The following is a 16,160-nucleotide window of genomic DNA, read 5'->3' as shown; positions in this document are numbered from 1 at the left end:
CCATTTGCACTATGTCATTCCCTACTTAGGGACTATACTCCTTCTTATATATCCTAATATCACTATATCCTATATCCTAATATCACTATGAAGACCCTAAAATATTCTAAACAGAGGCACTTGAAAGGGTATAAAATAGTCATAAGTATTCTGGTGTTGGTTGATTCATTTGTTCATCCAATTCATTCGTTCATCCAATACTAACTGAGTGCCTATTATGTGCTGGGTACAGCGAACATTGTTGTGAACAGTGCTAGTAATGAAGATGTGATGAGGCAAACCCAGATTCCTTCCCTCATGTAGCTTACGCCTTCATGGAAGACAGACAGTAATGATCTAGAAAATAGACCAACAAAAGACTACCAGGAATACCTGCAGTTGAACAAGTTATATCTATCACTCGTTGCAAGGAGGGAGAACACACACCTTGGGAACTGTGGTGTGTCTCAATAAGGGCATTAGAAAGAATTGACCATAGGATTGGAGCTCTGGTTGAGTAATGTTGGGGAGAATTTAGGGGTAGATTGGGGGTTGTCATAAAGAAGGAACAAGTCTACGATTGGCTATTTCAATAAATCTTATCTACAGAGAAGGCAGATTAAGGCAAGGTTATAGCTATAACTGGTTTTCAAAAGCTCTAGTCACTCACTTAATGAGGGGAGATGGTGGTTATTCTGTGGGGTGCACGATGACCTTGCTGATGGGAATGTTCTGTGACATCATGCTCTGCAGGAGAACAACATGGCTCAGCTGTAAGAGGGAGATAAGTTTGTAATGACATTGAGATTGAGGTCTAGGTTTAAATGTCATATCAGTTCCCAGGCATCCAAGGTTCCTTTTTTTTCCTCATAGATTATTCAGAAGATACATAAGATAAGAAAATCAATATCACTAGGACTGATTTACATAATGTGGCCAAAAAAAGACATCTTTGTGAAGATGGCATTAAGCTAAGACCTGACACATAGTGATATGAAGAGATTATAAAAGAACCTACCAGGCAAAGACGAGTGCAAAGAACCAAAGAGAGCAAGTGCTGGGCATGTTTCAGAACCAGAAGGAAGATCAGCATATCTGAAAAAAAGCAATGGAAGCATTAAAAGGCTGTAAATGTGGGTGTATGGAATGACTAGTTAGTGACTTCATGCTAGGCCCAAACACAGGTATCTGAGTGTTATGGGCTAAATTGTGTTCTCTCCAAATTTATATGTTAAAGTGCCAACCCCCAGTACCTCAGAATGTGACCGTGTTTGGAGATGGGGCCTTAAAAAAAGTACTTAGATTAAAACAAAGTCATTATGGTGGGCCTTACTTCATTATGACCAGTGTCCTTATAAGAAAAGGAAACTGGGATACAAACAGGTACAAAGAGAAGATGTGAAAACACAAGAAGACAGCCATCTACAAACTAAGGAAAGAGGCCTCAGAAGAAACACCACCCTGCTAACACCTTGATCTTAGACTTCTAGCCTCCAGAATTGTGAAAAAATAAATTTCTGTTGTTCAAATTTCTGTTGTTTAATAAATTTCTGTGGTATCTTGTTGTGACTGCCCACCAAACTAATGTACTAAGTTACCAGGACATCACCTTTCAATGTCCAAAGCTATGAAATCAATGCTAAATGTTCACTGAATCAATGTTTAATTTTGTTTGAAAAATAAGTTGTTATATAGTTAGTGGCACCAAAAATATTCACCTCTCTGGGCTTCAGATCTATAGTGAAGAGTTAGGACAAGAAGGTGACTGTATCTCTTCTAACTCTAAAATCATAGGATTTATCATAGAGGCCATTGGAATCATAATTCCAAAAATACAGCTCTGTATTTATATCATATCTTTCTTCTAAGCAGTTCAAAACACTTCAAAGACATTTTCATATCAATTCTCACAGCATCCTGTGAAGGCAGGTAGGTGGGAAATATTATCATTCCTATTTGACATTTCTATACACCTACTCACTTGATTATAAGATCATTTTAACTGAATATATAATTTTTTTCAGTGAAAAGAATATATGCCCAGAAAAAAAAATGATGTTCACAAGAAAAATAGTATAATTTTGCATTATCAGTCTTATGCGCTGAATGACCTGAACATTTGCAATATACACAATGACCCTTGAGATTTTAATTTAGATATTAATTCTCCTTCCTTTTTATACTCCCTTGAAAAAAAGATAGGAATATTAACAAAATGGCAGCTATATTTTGTTAGGTAGTACCAAACTGAGGATAATTGGTCTATTTTATCTACATATTTGGAATACAGTGTTTGTTTCACTTTTAAGGAGAGTATTGACATATTCTGAAGTCCAAAAAACTAAAAAATATCAATTATTCTTATTTTTTCCTTTAAGTAAAATATCAGTTTATACAATGACTTGTAATGAGAAATAGATTTTTGTCAGGAAAATCAGTTTTAAATAGAAATGCAACGTCAAACATTCGTATATTGGAAAAACATCTCTACACCTCAACTTATATCTCTCTCCCTTGAGAGGATAAAGACAAGCATCCCCAACTCGTGGTCCTTCCTTATTTCACAAGCTTTATCTTGTACCACTCTCCCTCATGCTTCCTGTGCTTCAGATTCATGAATTTCATACATTCACTTATTGATTGATTCAATGTTGTAAGACATAGAGGTAAAATATTGAATAAGACCAAATTTAAAAAAGAAAAAAAGATGAAATCTTGCCTTTTGCAAAAATATGGATGGACCTTGAGGGTATTATGCTAAGTGAAATAAGTCAGACAGAAGAAGACAAATATTGTGTGATTTCACTCATATGTGGAATATAAACAACAAACAAACAAGATAAATAAACAAACAAACACATAGGTACCGAGAACAGTAGTGGTTACCAGAGGGGAAGGGGTGGGGGAGGATGAAGTAGGTAAAGAGGATCAGCTATAAGGTGATGGATGGAAACTAAATTTTTGGTGGTGAGCATGCTGTAGGGTATACAGGAGTAGAAATACAATGTTGTACGTGTGAAACATAATATTATAACCAATGTCACTTCAATGAAGAAAAGAAAGCAAGAAAGAAAAAAAGATAAAATAAGGTTTCTTCCTGAAAGGAGTATACCTATATTAGACAAATAAGTAAACAAATAAAATAGTTCCATATTGTCATAGTTGCTGTAGTGATAATAAGTGACATGGATGGAGGTAACTGGGCAGAGAGGATTTATTTTTTTAGAAATGGTGGTTAAGTATGAAAAACAGGACTTATAGGTAAAATTAGATCTGAAAAAAAAAAAAAGAAAGACCCCCCCCCCCCAAAAAAAAAAGAAATGGTGGTTAAAAGTATCTAGGAGAAGCTGAAATTTTTGCTAAGATCTCAAAAAACTGGACCAGCTGTTTCAAGCTGAATTAAAAAGTTGAAGCAGAAATGACTGCAAGTCACAAGGATGTAATGTTGCAGTGACAAAAGTGGGTAATCAAGGTGGGTTACAAAATTAGCAGGGCCAGACAAAATGCAAGACCCCTTGGTTAAAAATTATTAAGAATTTCAAGATGGTGACAATAAAGCATTAAACCAAGCATCAGGCGTGTCTGAGTAGGGACCTTGTGTAACTGCACAGGCTGTGTCCCTGTGAATCCAGGCCTGAAAAGGATGGCTCTTGTGGGTTGGAGGTCCCTGAGATGAGAGCATGTAAAAGTTGGAGCACTGGATGGGGGGATGGGCACAACATGATAGGGCTGCTTGTTCTGGTAACTAACGACCTGGAAGACTGAGACATCCACAAGAATATGTGATAAACAGGGATGTGCAGTCCAAGGAGAAGCATCCCTCACTGAGAGCATGGAGTTAGGTCAGCTCTCTCCTGCAACTGCAGCTGTGTCCATCCATGGCCCTGGGAATCAGGTAAAAGTACCATTTTCTTTCTAGTTTCTGGGCTTTTGCAAGTCTGGAATAAACCCTATGCTCCACCCTGACTTCACCATTACTATGAGTTCCAGGGAGGTAAAGACCAAGTCTGACTTATTTCCCTCAGTCTTAGTCCGTAGTAGATTTGTAATTATGTATTCGATTAACCAGTGACTTGAGGAGTAAATAATTCCATCATGTGGTAACTGACCCAGATAAATTTTTGGAAGAAAATATAGTCAACGTTGGAAAATTTTATATTATGAAGCTAGTTTGGGAAATAGCTCATCGAAAGAAGAAATTCCACCTTACCACTTTTTAAAATCTGTTTATAAGAGTAAATAAATGTATTTCCATCGTAAGGGCAGTTTGGATCAAACACCAGACTGATTCTGACTAAATACCAAAACCTCTAGATGATTCTTCGTTCTCATTTTCTTAGCTCTTTTCTTCCAAGAATAGGATAGCTAGTAATTAACATAAGACTATAAAAATATTCCATAAGTATAGTAAGAGCTATTAAAATATGATGACAGATCATCAATCTAATCTACCATTTTTCATGTAATTTGGTTAACCAGGGAAATGCAAGTCACTAGAACATCTACTAAAAATTACATAGTGAGTCCAAAGAATACCCAAATTATTCCTCTTGTGATTTGCACAAATAATTTAGATTATTCAGAATTTGTGACAGTCTTCAACAATATCATTATTAACACAGATTGTCACTTACTTCCCTAGAAGGAATGAGCCCTCTACATTGCCTTCAAAATGAGAAATATACAGAAAAGTAAATATGGTTTAGTTAATATGTGGAATTCTGACTGCTCACAGATATCACAGAAAGGGTTTATGTTCAGGTAATAGTCTGGGATTATGATTCCCGAACATGTCTGAGAACATCACTTGAGATTCTTTTTTAAAAAATACAGATTCCCACACCCCTCCCTGGGGATTCAGTTTCAACATGTATGGGATGGGAACCAACAAATATATTTTTTTTATTGAATTTAAAGCACTGTTTATGTTTGGACAATTTTGGAAAAGACTGAGTTAGGCCTTTCAAAACAGACAAAGCTGATCACATGTTGACAGAAGACTGATGTGAATGTATATGTTAATCTACATCTGATTTTTAAAAAAGATTTTTAAAACAACGTTAGGAAAAATTAGAAAAAAAAACCTTCTATTTCTTCAAGAGGATAGCTTTACTAATATGTAAAATAAGTTTGTGTTTAGCAATGTCTTATTTTTTTTATACATTAATTCTCCCTACCCTTGGCCAAAGGCTAACTAGCTTCAGATTTCTATGAACGTGTGTCTTTTCTGGATGGTCTGTAGCACATATTCAAAAGTCTCTTTCCATACCTGACGGTTAACCTTCTCTGGGCACTGGAGCCTAAGATTGCTTAGATATGTACCTTATAAGCTGTATGAGAAAATAACTTGCCATTACCTGGAAATAAGCTGCTAACTCCATGAACGTTTCTACACAAACATTTTTTAATTACCAACAATGTATATTAGATTATTGGAAAAGTGAACAGTCCCTGTTCTTGTTCTCCCCTTCTTGCCTTCACTAGTCATTTCCCGTGTCGGTAAGTCCAACTGGGATTACTCTGATTAACTCACAATGTGAAGTTGGCATGGCTGTGTAGGCATAGATGACATTCATATTCCTTCCATGAGCATACTCTAACAATGTTGTTATCTGCATAAGTTTTGTACCATTCTATACCACCAGGTGAAGAAGATTCAGGTTCATTATGTGCCTTATATGTATATGTGAAAACTTCCAACACAATCACATTCAAAAACACAACCCTGAAATTCTTGGCATCCTGGGCACCCATGTTGGACAAGAGGGGAAGGGTTATACAGTAAGAATGATTAGTTTTCAATTTATAGACATCCATTATCTATGGAAAAGGAGCCAGAATAAACCCCTCAAATGGTAAGCCCTCTTCATGTAATATCCTCCCAGGTGGCAGTTCAGGCACTAATCACAAGAACTTCATTAGGTAGATTCAACCCATGTCTAATATTTATAGAAAATGCTAGCTGAAATCAAGTAGTTTGTCATGCAAAAATTATTAATGAATCTAGTATATATGATTCAGAGATCCTGAGTTTCCAACAACTATACACATCTTTCTCTTTTTGTATGAATCTGCCTCAAACCGGTAGTGTGGACTGAACTTCTATCAAATTAATGCATTTGACCTTGAAAGACTGACAATCTGAGCTTGTCCCCCCACCAGACTTTCCACTTTTGAAAATATACTATGGGGTTCTCCCACAACTTCTTTTCCCTTCACTACAGAGGTTTCTTTTTCCATCACTCAATTTATTGGAAATATTAGTGGCCTAATGTTATTACAGTCACAGCCCTTTTTTTGGAATGCAGATTGCCTGGTTCAGCAACTGTAGATTAGATTTGAAAGAAAGAGATTCAAATGCAGTAATGCTGCCAGAAGACAGCTCCTTCACTGATTTAGAATCAGTGAAATGTGTGACAGGAAAGACTATGTGTTGGCAATTGGGCTTGATACATCTTTCAAGAGCAAAATGGAAACTCTCTTCCCTTGGTTTGCAGCTATAGATCACTAAAAACATCTCAGAAGCAAAAGGCTGCAGAGGCCCTGCCTTCTCCTTCCTCCTTTCCCAGGGTGGTGACATAGATTTCAAAATTAGATGTGTCAAAGCTTTCACAATTCATTGCTGAGGCACATGCCTAAAACTGTCTCTTATTGAAAAAATATATTAATTATATTTCTGCTTTTTATCACGTAAATTCAGGGCTCATGAAAGGAACCAGATGGACAGCTTTTAGAAATATATCCTTCCTTTGATTAAAAGACAAGGAATGAAGTTTCTACATGCTCCATCTCTGAAAAGCTTCCTCCTAAAACTTTTAGCCTCATTGAAATGGTTGGAAATTGTGAATGCTAGGTTTCCACTGTGTGTGTATATGTAGAGGAGTAATTATTAGTGCCAACATCAGTCTAAGTTTCCTAGTAAATATTATATTTATTGGATTTTTGCACCTTTAAAGTTGAAAGCACTTTAATTCATTAAACAGCATTCCATACATCATGTGAATGCAAAACTTTATAAAAATTAACAGAGTACATACAACTCCAACATTTCAAATGTTGTTCTTCCTATTCTGAAATCTCTTACTCATTTTATCAGATTGAATTTATTTGTCAGTAATTTTATCTACTAAATAACTCATCTAACTACTAGAAATATGTATTTTTTAAAATTTTATGAAGTAAATATTTACTTAATACCCATTCTATATCAGCCCTACTGTAAGATAGTGATACAGAGGTAAACAAAAAGACACTACTGAGGGCATTGGCATTCTAGTAGAAAATGCCAAAAGCCAAGACCAAGGAAAGTGTAAAATGCTACAATATCAAACTAAGCATATAATTTACTCAGATTTGAGGGTCAGAGAATATGAAAAGGGTAGCTGCAGAAATCTGGCATCTTGCAAGAACCTGGCTCAGCTAATCTGGTTCAAGTGATGGCTTATGGTGGGATTTGGGGGTGGTTTTAGGTGAGTTGGTGAAATGTGTTTCATATTAAAATTTAGAAATTCACAGCTTAACTTTGTTTATGAGGCTCTGGTGCCAATATGTTACTGCTAGTATCTGGTTAAAAAAAAATGAAAAAATAAGTACATAAATAAATGCATTATACAAAAAACTATAATAAGGAAGCCAAGGGCTAAGGGCAAAGACTCATCACCCACCATGCAGGATATCTCTTAACAATATATTAATATTTTAAAAATTGCTCACATCTTACAATTCACCTTGGAGCATGATTTCTACTTCGACCTTCTTCCTTTTCTGGTCACATTGGCTTTGGGACACAGCCCAACCCAAAAGACAAGAGCAAGAATAAACCTAAAGACTGAGCTTAAAATTAATGTCCTGGCTTACTGATCTCATGGTAAAATAGAACTCCTGGCACAACAAATCCTATTGGTTTATTCCATTTGATGGAAGCTCTGCTGATTTTCCTGGCTAATTATTAAGATTAGTTAACTCTAGTATTTAATTCTCAAGTATTGACAAAATGCTAAATTGTGTATTTGGTGATGTTCCGTTGCGTGCTTCTTCCAGAAACTGGAAAGTAAACGTTTGTACTTGGTTGCGGGTATCCTGGGTTAAGTAGTAAGGCTCAAAACCTTAGTTTTCAAATGCTAGCTTTTAAAAACCTAGGCCCCAAATAAAATGAATTATACACTTTATATTATACAGTACTCAGTCTGAGTTTGATTCTTAAGAATCACTTTTTATAGATTGATATAATTTCCATCAATAGTGATTTGAGATGTAATAACATTAAAATAATAACTGATTTCATATGTTTGAGAATTACTCTGCCTTCTAACACGATGTGGTTTTAATTCTGAAGAGGATTTCATGAAATGTTTCTTCAGCTGAATTGATTTTCATGGTGTTAAGTATAGAAAATTATACTTCCTTTGGACTAATGTTATTAGCACCATCTTGGAGCTCTACATCCCCTAAAATGTTGCTTATTTTCTGTAAAGTCCTCCTGACCTACCCCAAAACACTTGGACGCTCCATGAGAGTAGGAAGCTTCACTACCTTGTTCATCAATGTATTCCGAACACTTAAATAGATTGGCTCATAATAACTGCTTGTTATATATTTTTTATTTGAATGAATGATGGTGAATGATCCCATGAAGTATATATAACTGGAGTCTAGAGTCAGTCTGAAGTTTCTATATGAATAATAAAAATGAGCAGGAAATTTTTTGTAATGTTGATAAAAACTCATTTTTCATTGTGCTTTGATATAACAGTATATCCAGTTTGATCCCCATAGTTATTCTGTGAAGAAAGCAGTCTACATTTTACCTTTTGTATCAAAGTTGAAACCTAAATCTGTGACGGTGACAGTATGAGAGGACAAGACTTTTTTTTAAAAGCTTTTTAAAATTAATTTTTATTGGAGTATAGTTGATTTACGATGTTGTGTTAGTTTCTGCCGTATAGCAAAGTGAATCAGTTATACATATACATATATCTACTCTTTTTTAGATTCTATTCCCTTATAGGTCATTACAGAGTATTGAGTAGAGTTCCCTGTGCTTTACAGTAGGTTCTTGTTAATTATCTACTTTATATATAGTAGTGTGTATGTGTTAATCCCAATCTCCCAATTTATCCCTCCCCCCCTTTCCCCCTTGATAACCATAAGTTTGTTTTCTATGTCTGTGACTCTATTTCTGTTTTGTAAACAGGTTCATTTGTACTATTATTTTAGATTCCACATATAAGCGTTATCATATGATATTTGTCTTTCTCTGAGAGCACAAGACTTTTGAAGAAGCAGAGCTGGAAATCACTGGAGTCTTTGGAGAGAGCCAGCATAGTGGTTAAGGCTTGGACTAGGGAACCTACTGCTTGGAGTGAATCTTGGCTCTTCCTTTTACAAGGCCATGGGTGAGTTATCTAAGCTCTTGGTGCTTCAATGGATTCATCATAGAGTTATTGTGAGAATCAAAGCACTCAACATTTATAAATTACTTAAAACAGTGCCTAGCAAATGGAAAACACTCCATAAATATCAGCATTTATAATTTCAAGCCGAGGGTGCTTCCTACCCTGGACTAGAAAGAAAGGGCTTTCTTCAAAATTTTCTTTAAAATTTACCTTCAACTATTTGTACATATTTTATGATACATTCTAAATCATAGAAACACGTGCATACTCTAAATGCTATATTTAAGTGCTGTGATTCTAATATTTTATTTTCTATTTATATTTTTATTATATCTATCATAACTTATAGGGATTTTTAAGTTTCAATTTAATTTAAAATACTTTATCCAGGAAGGAGGAGTAAATGGAGAGAATTCACTCAATGATGAAACAGAATTTTATGGGAAGTAACAAACAAACAGAAGTGGGAATTGTGTCTCTCCTCTCAGTTAGCTGACTATGTCAGAATACATCTGTAAGGACAATGTTCCTAATTCATCTTTCAAATAGGAAACAGTTCTTGTCCCAATTTTTAATTGATTTGGTGATATGTAAAAACTAAGGACTGCAAAATTGTCTGTCAGGAATGAGAATACTATGCCAAATATTTATCATAAATATATATATTTCTTCAAAATTGGCTGAAATCCATCCATTTCTGTTACTCCTGAGTGGTGCTAACTTCAAACTAGATTAGGAAATGAATAGGTTATTCAATCTGATTCAACTGAGGAGTCATAAGGATAAAAAGCAAAGCTGCATATTTAGCATACTACTAGTACCAAACTGAATTACAAGTGATTTAAATACTTAAGTTGAAAATTAAAATCAAAGAAGTACTGAAAAAAATTTTAGGTGACTATTTTTATAATCTTGGGGAGGGGAGAATTTCATGAGCATAGCATCAAAAAGAAAAACCAATAAAGAAAATTTTATAGGTTTGAATACAAAAAAAAAAGCAAAGCTTTTGTATGACAAACAAGCATAAAAATTTTAAAATCAAAGAAAAATTTTTAAAAAAATATTTGCAAAATATGTGAAAGTCAAATACTAAGTAGCTAAATCTTATCACCTAATAGATTAAACACAGACAACTCAACTGAAACAAATGAGCAAGGTAAACAAACAGGCAAGTCGAAAAAAAAAGAAATACAAATGAACATATAATAGATGAAGAGATGTTAACCTCTCCATGTAGGTACTACCAATTAAAGTAATATCGTTAAATTGTTCAAAATATTAACTTGGATTAGTAAGAGTGATAATGTCCATTTGCTGTGAATGGTAAGGGTAAATGAGTATTCTCATTATGTAAAGATAAAAGTATAAATTTGTACAATGTTTCTGAGAATTATCTGTTGACAGATAAAAATAGATAGAAATAGACAGATATAATATATACTTACATATGTATTTATATGCATAATTTTCATACTCAAAACTCAAAATTTCTAGTTATAGGAATTTAGTTTATGCAAAAAATCAAACCAAATATGTAAAGGTATGTACACATACACACACATACATGTATGTTAAAGTTGAAAAATTAGAAAAAGAATTATGGTACACATACAATAAATTATTATAGTCTGTCAAAAATGGTGATATAGCTCCATGCTGAAATAAAAAAGGCCCATAATATATACTCAATAAAAAAAAGACTGTAAGTCAGAATGTAGATTACAATCCCTTTTATTATATTCATTAGAAAAAATTGGGACAGTGTTATGCCAACACATATTTTTTAACAACCTTTAGTGGGATTTGTTTTTTCATATTCTCAAGTTCACCCATTTCAAGCATACAATTCAAGGGTTTTAAAAACCTTACCAGGTAGTGCAACCATGACCATAAATCCATTTTAGAACATTTCATACCCCCAGTTAGACCTCTTATGCCCATTTACAATTAATTCCCCTTCCCATTCCCAGCCTCTGGCAGTTGACAATCTATTTTCTATCTCTATAAATTTCCCTTTTCTGGACCTTTCATATAAATAGACTCATGCATGTGGTCTTTTATTCTGGTTTCTTTCTCTTAGCATGTTTTTGACATTCAACCATGACTTAAAAGGTGTCACTCTTTGTTCTCTTTTATTGCTAAATAATATTCCATTACATCGATATACCACATTTTATCTATCCATTCACCAGTTAATGGATATTTAGGTTGTTTCCGGCTTGGGGCCATTATGTATATGCCACATATTAATAGCAATTATCTCAAGGTGTTGGGATTCCAAGTGCTTTTCACTTCTTGCATATACATTTCTGTATGTATTTATACTTTCTTAATAAGTATAAATATTTATAAGTATTTATAAATACTAAGGGTTAAGGGCTAAGGGTTAATTAAGGTAATAGCACTGTTTTTAATGGGGCTCAATGTAAAATGATGAGACAGCTGATTTGTTTAGAAATTTAGATCCCAGTTGAATAATTTGCATGGCAATTTTTCTCTGCATCCCTATCTATCCCCTTTATGCTGATTTATATAGAAGTTTATAAAACTAAGAAATTTGGAAACTTCCCAAAATCCTCTTAAAAATAAGTACATAAAATAGCCAGTTTTGTCTGTTGAAAGGCAGTTGACCCAGATACCATTTTTTTAAACCTACTACTTTAATTTTTAATCACACTTAACTTTATTAAAAGTTTGAATATTTTGATGAGACAGTTGAATGCATATATATACATAAATATATTTAATATTTTATAGAATATATCATGCATAACATAATATACCATATAGCAATAGAAATGTGAATAGAATTTTCTAAACATAAGTAACAATTTGAATGGTTTTGATATATTATAGTGTTTGTTTTTAAATCATTTACACTCCTTGTCTCCAAACATCAATTTATTGCATATTTTACTGGGTCCCCCTGTGCTAGGAATTTACTGTGGGAATGTAAATCAAACAGTTCAGCTTTCAGAGAACTTTAAAGAGCAAAACTTATGAAAAGTTAACCTTTGAAAAGATGAATTAAGGTTAAACATTAATAAGAAACAGCACAATTTAATTAGCTGCCCTATGTTTTGTGTTGTACTTTCAAATCAACCACAAAAACCTAATTCATAAAGAATCTACAGGTGAAGCAATAAATTCCTCACCAAAAGAAAATTGATCCTTTGTGTATCATCATCATTATCATCATCACCATCTTCATCACTATCTTTTATAATTTTGAGAATCTGTACATTTAAAGTTTAGGGGCGTGTTTGTTTCTTTTGTGTTTCAAAACCTGCCTTAATCATGCAACACTGAACTGGAACATCACTAACGTCCTGAAGCCTGGATTAATAAATTGCTTTTCATAAATCAAGACAATTATGCAAATCCCATTAAGCCCTTAGTACAAAAGCAGAAATTTTAACTGGTATATGCAGGATATCCCATCTCTGGGAGCTGACACACCATTGGCACTTTCTTCTGGGAGAATGAGCTGCAAACTGGGCTGATGTATTATGTTCATTGATGACTGGGAAGAACTTGATGAGTTGAATTTAGCGCTAAACCTAGAGAACTTTGAAAAGTGAGTTTATAGTGGCTAGCCTGAGAAGAAGAGGCTATTTCAGAATTGTCAATGTGGCCCTAAGATCAAAGTGTGCACTTCAGTAGATACAAATTAATAGTAAACACAATTTTCAAACCAGTATCCAGCAGTACCAGGTTTAGAAAGAAAGCTTCTGACATATTTAGGACAATCTTGTAAAACTGGAATGATAATAACTTGACTCATTAGGTGAGAATGGATATTAAATTAGACAATTTATAAAGATTTTAGCACTGTTCTTGTTAACATAACAAGTACTCAATAGATGCTACCTACTTATTGTCCTAAGGTACATAGAAAAGACACTGTTGAATTTTGACAGGAATGACTCTCCATAAATTGCCATTATACACTAAGGTGGTGTGAAAGTAGCCAGGCAGCCTTTTAAAAAGTGTTGCATGGAGTCTAGATACTTTTTACTTTCTTTAGGTGTCACATCTGAAGGGGTCTCACACATCTAGATCCATAGATTAGTAGGAAAATGGGAAATGCTATTTTCTGTCATAACATAATGGCAAACACTGAATATAAACTTTTATGCAATTATAATATTGCATAAAAATCAAAATGTAGGAAATCAATTTCAAAAATACTTAAACATGATTCCTTTATGTATTTATTTCTGCTGGATACATAAATTCATTTTCTTTTTGTTATATATTAGGTGACTCTGAAAATAAAATCAATGAAACCTGCCTCACTTTCAGCTAATTTGACTACTTTTTTAAAAAATGTTTGATTTTTAACTAATTTAGACTCACATGAAATTGCAGAAAAGTCCTTGGTCCCTATCACCCATCTTTCTCCAACCCTGACATCTCCCAAAACCATAGTACATTATCAAAACCAGAAACTGATTGGCACAATTCAATAAACCAGACCATAGATAGATATTGCTCAGATTTCAGCAATTTTTGAATTCACTCATTCTTGCATGTTTTTATATATAGTTCTATGGCATGTTACCACGTGTACATATCTTATAACCACCCCTGAAATCAAGGTACAGAGCTGTTTCTTTATCACAAAGGAACTCCTCATGCTGCCCTTTTACAATCACACCTTCCTTGCCTTCCCTAATCCCTGATAACCAATTTTCTGTTCTGCATCTATTTAACTATTCTTTTTTAAAGGAAATAATTTCAATCTAAGACATAGCTGTGAAAGATTTAATAACAATTCTTATCTATGTTTTTTTAATGCATGTTAAGTAGAGAGATTATGTATTCCTCATTGGGGGCATTTGGAAATGGGTCATATAGGTGCAATAATTCATAATATGAAATTTTCAACTCTGGCAAGAATTCACAGGAATATAAATTCAGTTTATGAAGCAGTGAGATACTGATTGTAACTGACTGGTTTTCAGGGGTACAACTTAATTCTTATGGGTCACACTCGTTACTGTCTTAGATGATTGTTAGTTTAGAGATGCGTGAGAAAAGAAAACATAAGGCAGTGTTTTCCATTTTTAAATAGGAAAAAGGAACCCACTGCTTTGAAAAAAAAACAGAAATCTTCTTGGACTTAAATGAAATCTTTTATTTTTTCAACTGGAAATTTCTAGTGAGTCTATATAATTATAGCTTGAAAGTATGGGTAAGGCAATGTTTAATGTTTTAATAAGCATGGATCTAAAACACAATAATAAAATATCTTTCTTGATGTTAGTAAATTAATCTTTGAATAACAAATTTTAATGCTCTCAACTCTATGTCCTTGCATACTTTTTACACAACATTCTCAAGGTTTTTCTTTCTCCTTCCCCAAAATGAAAGTTATTTATTTGGGCTTTTATAATATCTTTCCACCACCTAGACTGTACTATTAAGTACAAGTCATTTGCAGTTTTAAACAAAAATGACAATAAAATTGGTTTATTTTTCACAGCAAGAGTTGTAGGTAAGTTTTAAGGAACCGAAGCATGAAAACAGAAGACCCAAGAGTTGAACTGCAAGGAAACATTGGGCAGTTCATGCTAAGTAGGACTAAATCCACTTGTACCAGTGTATTTAACTCTGGGGGTCAAGAACCTCAGAGCCCCAAATTCTTATCTCATCATTAATATTTATTGTGTTGCATGAGCTTTAGAATTCTAGTACTCAGGCATATGAATGCTTACTTGAAACAGAAGTTCTTTTATTTTTTAAATTTTTTTTAGTGGGAACATCTTCATAGAAAAATAGTGGACAATTTTCTATCCAATAATATGCAGTCCCACCATACATATTTTTAAATTTCTATTTATTTATAACCCCATCTTTCCCCACAGAGTATTCGAAGCAGATTTCTAGGAAAAGACTTTTATTATGAAGTAAAAGAGAAACAAAAATCAGAACCAAGGAAACGATTATAAAAATATGTTGATGATAAGATTCTGCATATCTAACATGATTATTCTTGCTTAAAATTTGTATCTGAAGTTTTCAGCAGTGAAATCAAAGTTATGTGCCCTTATTAGACAGGAGGAAGAATTTAAATTTCTCAGACTTAATATATAAGACACTAGTTCCTAAAAATATTGTATGGCAAATACAAACATAAATTTTATTTCAAGTTTTCTAAGAAAACTTGACAACATAATAATAAAATACACTTTTGTGAATATGATTCCAGGGAAGATATCAAATACTCTCCAGAATGAGGTTATAGCCAGCTCTGGAATCAATGGGGCCTCAAATGGCAGCATCTTCCTCAAGGTGAGAGAATGATAGAGCACCCTTTATTTACTCCCCCTGATCTGAATTCCACCTAATGTACTCTTCTGGTTGTCTAAAGTGGTCCAGAGTTTGAGTTAAAATTATTTTAAGGAATGCTTAAAATAATGCTTCCCTGAACCTGACTTTTGAAAGAGCCCACACTGCTATGATTTTGCATTGTTGTTTAGTTTCAAAGCATATACGTCTCTAATAAAAGGTGCCAAAGCTCTTTGTTATTGTCATAACGATATGAATTAATGTTTGAATCTTATTAAAAGAAATTTCACTACCATACAAAGAAGAAGTACCTAAAAACGAAGGCAACAATTTCTTCCAGATTGGGTACCTCAAATGTCATATTTTTTGTGTGTTGAAATTAACTACCTATTTCAGTTGTATCAGCTTACAGTGGCAGGAAGATAACATGGAAGATGGCATAGCATAACTAGAAAGTACCCAATCTGGAATCCAATGAGTTTTCTTTATCCT

At 33.7% G+C, this 16,160-nt stretch overlaps 1 long non-coding RNA gene across 1 annotated transcript in view; it reads right to left on the bottom strand.

Moving 5' to 3' along the window:
* The window catches only part of LOC113617338 (uncharacterized), a 254,836-nt gene that overhangs the window by 111,248 nt on the left and 127,428 nt on the right, over positions 1-16,160 (bottom strand). The window contains exons 2-3 of the long non-coding RNA XR_003431601.1: positions 998-1,074; positions 650-750 (exon numbers count right to left, since the gene is read on the bottom strand). This is a non-coding gene — a long non-coding RNA (uncharacterized LOC113617338). The remainder of the gene's footprint in view (positions 1-649; positions 751-997; positions 1,075-16,160) is intronic.

This window comes from Aethalodelphis obliquidens, unplaced genomic scaffold (genome assembly GCF_003676395.1).
Source record: "Aethalodelphis obliquidens isolate GAN/ISIS:26980383/991018 unplaced genomic scaffold, ASM367639v1 scaffold4, whole genome shotgun sequence".
NCBI lineage: Eukaryota > Metazoa > Chordata > Mammalia > Artiodactyla > Delphinidae > Aethalodelphis > Aethalodelphis obliquidens.
Note: the sequence above shows the minus strand (reverse complement) of the source record. Positions and strands in the feature narration are given on the sequence as shown.